Below are 4,997 nucleotides of genomic sequence, written 5' to 3'. Positions count from 1 at the left end.
TTGATCTCATAGTCAGCCTTTTAACTCTTTATTGACACAAGGGCAAGGAGTGGTTGCTTCTGGGGAAAAGACAAGGGGTCCTGGGCAGGATAAGGGAACTCTAGGGGAGGAGGGCAGGGACAGTAGGGCCTGGAGCCCACAGGGCCCTGGCAATATCTTCTGGTATGGTTTAGGAAGCTCTGTATTTATAGCTTCCATTGAAGGCTTATGGACAAAATTTGAGTTTATTCTTAAAAATTTGAAGAGTCTGCTTGTGTTTGAGTCAACTTTTTTGTTTCTTTCTGCTCCATAAAAATATCTGAACAGCTGCCATGCTGTGTTTTAATGTCTGTAAGGAGAATTGACCTAGAATTCCATAGCTTTTTGGTTTCATGCACAGGTTTTAAGCACAGGTATTTTTCATGTGAAGAGCAAGTGGCCATTGAAGACCCCTGGGTAAGACTTTCAGCTGAGGATGTCAGCAGCCATGCCTGGAAGGAAGGGAGACAGGGCAAACACCACCACTCAACTCTTCAGGGAGGAAATTTCATCAGCCCACAGCCAGAAATGATGTGACAGAGGAGCATAGCAGCTTTAGCCATAGAAGACAGAGAACCCTTGGGTGTCCCAATGGCCTCAAGGTGCTAGGGCAGTGGGAAAAGTCCTTCTGCAGCCACTCTGTGAGGGGCTTCCATGCCTTCTAGCCAACAGGAGAAGAGATCCGTCACCAGAGCTCATAGATCTTCAGGACATGGATCTTCAAGACCAGAGGGCTGAGTGACAAAGGCCCATTTTTTGCAGAGTAAAAGGATGTTTAGGTGGGTGTGCAGAAAAAATGAAGCAGATCATTCCCTGATGCAGGGTCCTTTGTGCTCATTTTAAAACATATAGACACTGATTAATAGCTGTAATATTCTAATGTGTTACAGGACCTGCACCATAAACCTGAGGTTTAAGCAGAGATAAGTAAATGCTAGTAATTCAATTTACTTTTTTCTTCTAAGTATTATTTTTTATGGCATTCCAATCTATTTTAAAAGAGGGAATTTGAGTTTTTAATCTTGAGAGAACTGTCTTGGTGTGGAAATGATTAAATTTTTCATAGACTGGGAAAGACAATTTTCAATACCTATATGAAAAGTTTGGTTCACATAAAACATATCAAGCTCCAAGTATTCAGCATTTGCAAGGCAGATCCCCTAAAGAACAGAATGAGTGAACAAAATGAGAGTAGGGTTTTCTTTACAGCTTGGTTATATTTGCCTTCTTGCTTTTCAATCTTTACAGTAAATTGATTTATATTTGCAGTATTTTCTCTAAAACTAGGATTATAGGGGTCTGAGTATTTGTTTTATTTTAAATAAACCAAGATTCTTAGGTACGAAATTGTTCTTTAGGATACTGTCTATTCAATTGCATGATCTGCTGTCTTAGCTGACCTAGGGAAGCAATTGCTGTTTTCAGTATGAATTCAGCTTCGTAACATAGGCAGGAGCTTTTTCTTATCCATATTTCAGTACTTGCCAGAAATGTGATAGATATTCTACAACTAGAAAAAGGAACAATTCCTGAATTGAAAATCTTACAGTATTGTTCATTTTCCTGGCGACAGGGTACTGATAGCATTTTCCATTAGCTGTAATGTCACCTCTTCCTTTAACATAAAGGAAGATAGCATAGTGGCTATCCTTCCTTTCACCTTAGATGAACCTTGCTAATATACATTGGCTCATAAATTGGCCATTTTTTGGATAATTCTGTAATTGCATCTCTATGATATTTTCTTCTGTAAAATTGCTGTTGTTGCATTTTGCTGCTGGTATCTAACAATCCTTGTAACATTACTAAGGAATGTAGATCTGCCAAGACACAATAAAGAAGATGTCAAATGGTAGTTTGCTACACCAGCTGCACACGTGTTATGCTGCATAGTTCAACACATTGCCAACTACCTAGCCAGCACCAGAAATCTTTAGCCTTAAACAGTTGACACTTCGTTCTCTTCCATTAATTTCTCAGGCTTAGATATACTCAGCTTTGTTCATAATCTTGGACAGAAGAATAGTGGTTATATTTTAAAGATATTTTTAACAGCATCTTGTAGTGTCATGCCAAAGTGAAAGTACCTGTACTGTAACTTAGTAAATGTTTCATCTCAAATAACCAATTGGAGGGATTTAGAGCAGACTCACTTCTCAAAATTATTTAGTGGTGCTATTCATAAATAATATTTAAAATGTTAATTGCTGAAGTGGAAAGATTTAAGTAAGTTTATTGTCAATAAGTGTAGGAATGTAAAATAATACAAATGTATACTTTGCCTGTGTCAAGTTTAAAATTACTGTGGGCGAGCTAAAAAAACCGCAAACTTCTTTTATTGCTGTTGAAGCATTATATAACAATGGGTTTTAATATTTGTTTATCTCTTCCCCTTTTTTTGTAGTATACATATAAATATTATGTAAGATATAAGAGCCTATCTATAGTAAATTGCAAATTATATATTATGCCAAAATCATATTTGTTCATACAGCCTGAACTTAAATACATTGCTAAAAGGCATCCAGTACTTGATGCTTTTTATTAACCAAAACATATTTTCATTTTATTTCAGGCCCCTGCTTCTGTAAATGGATCTGAATAGGTCTATATGAAGATAATTACTGAACTTCTCTACACTGTTTTATTTCTCTACTATCTGTACACATAATAGTTTAGAGTCACAATATAACAGCTCAAATGGTCTTCAGTATTCAACAAAACTTAAAAAAAAACTTACACAAGGCTAAAATTTCGCTTAATGAGTGCCTATGAAATGATCACATGATCAAATTAAAGTGATTCCACTAGTGTATATGATAGTTCACAGATGGTAGGAAGAAGACCCTATGAAAGCACGTGCTTTTATCTACCTTTTCCCTTGAACTATTATAAAAGATTTCTCTTTAATGTTTCTTATGCCCTTAATGTAGAATTTGGGCCCTGGATATAAGTAAATAAAAACCAAAAGAAGGCTTTATATAGGGCTCTGAATGCACCCAGAGGACATACAGAGAAGGCTGGTCTGCCTGTGGCACACTCTCTGTAGGCTGGCCCTCTTCTTGCTTGCAAATTCTTGCAGATTGCCAGGGAATGGATAAGTGACTGCAAGGCAGCACCTTCAGGCTCAGCATTTGGGAGGGAAGACAAAGCTGTGGGTAGCCTTACCAGTAGCAGAGCAATGATGCTGAGTTATGAGGAAGCAAAATATGGGATTCATGGAAAGGCTCAAGCAATTTTACTCTACATGACAAAGAAGAAAACACTGCAGAGGCTAGAAAAACAGACAGGCTTGCTCTATTGGTTTCTAAATTTAATATGAGCATCTCTGTGTCAAAAATTTGGTTTTTAAGTTAAAAATGGGCTCCTTTATGCCAAAAAAATCTCAGGAATACCTTATGTAAAATAATACTGTTTGTTTTTACCTGACAATTTTTGGTCTAATATGCTGTAGTTCATCCCTTGTTTTAAATGGATGTCTTTGGGATTCTGAATGTAATTATAGCATAAATATCTCAAAATAAGGCAAGAGGGTAAAATCAAGATGAAGCTTCTGAAAGTTATGCAGTTTTGTTGATAACTCCTAGTTAATGGCATTTAGAAATTTTTCCTTTCTTTAAATTTATTGTTAACGCGAATACTGATTTAGAAGTCGAGAACAAATGTAAGGTATTTCCCACTAGTAGATGTGGTAAGCAGAACCACGGAATCTTATTTAAATATTAAAGAGTGTTTCATTAGATTTTTTTTTTTTAACAAATAAACATATTTTAGTCTAAGTGACTGCATTTGCACTTGGAATATTACTCCTATTGGTTTGAATTACGGTTTTGAAATGGGCACTAGCTAGTGACTCTTAGTTCTTTTAATGAGTTATACTGAGGATTTCCCTGCTTTTTGTGTAAGTCTCCACTTCTTTTGGAGTTCTGATCCTTTTTAAAGAATTATGAACTAGCTTAAAATTGTGTTATAAAGTTTGTCTTAAGAAATATGTCCCAAATTAGATAAAACCCCCTGAGTTTATAGAATCATCAACTTAAAAATATTCTATGAAAGAAACCAAATATTGATACAGAAATTTCAGGGGACTATTCTGTAATGATCTCCCCTTTCTTGTAGGTTATACTGCACTATCCATTTTCTCAGTTTAAGGTCATGTCACAGGGAAAATGGACGTATTATGAAAATTAAACAAAACATCTCTTTATTAGCTCTTCCTGGGGATGATTTCAATTGTACCTTTGCTTTAGAAAAATGTTACATGAAGTAAGCTTCTTCTATCAGAATTAAAATCTCTTTTGCAATAATTTTATTAAATCTTCATCCAATATGATTCCTAAAATCATTTACCATAAAAGAGTTTTATTCCAAGTGCCTGAATCCAGTTACAATTTGCAGTTTGCTGTTTTTCAGGAGATCTTATCACTCAGGTTTTTCATACAAATTGAAAATTGAGATGCTGATATCAAGAAAGGATTCATATTTTTCACAAAGCTTTGGAAAGTGAGTGAATTTAGAATTCCCATTCTCTAAGAGTTTCATCAATAGTAGTTTGAAAAGGAAGGTGGGAAGATGTCTGGGAGTGCAGATTTTCTAGCTAATTTTCTTAATTGACTCAGCAGTAGGACGACAAGGTTTTCTCAAAACATGACAGCTTTCTGTTGTTTTTGTAAAGTTTTTGGGTTTTTTATCTTCTTCCTCTTAACTGCTTCCCCCCCCTTATTTTTAATTTTTTTCCAGATGAATAATAACCATAAAACCTGAAAAATTAGATCCATATTTTCCATGCATTTTTTTGGCATGGGGAATATAACTGTCTTTCCAACAGGATTTTTATGTTAAGTAAGCTGTCTAATCAGGCGATGCCATGGTACAATTTCAGTATGTTAAAATGATCTTTAACACATTTAAAGACCTTACTCAAGAGAATGATGGCCAAATGATGTGTTTAAACACTATGGCCAGAGATTCATAGATTT

The sequence above is a fragment of the Corvus cornix genome, chromosome 2 (assembly GCF_000738735.6).
Source record: "Corvus cornix cornix isolate S_Up_H32 chromosome 2, ASM73873v5, whole genome shotgun sequence".
NCBI classification, from domain to species: Eukaryota; Metazoa; Chordata; class Aves; order Passeriformes; family Corvidae; genus Corvus; species Corvus cornix.
Note: the sequence above shows the minus strand (reverse complement) of the source record.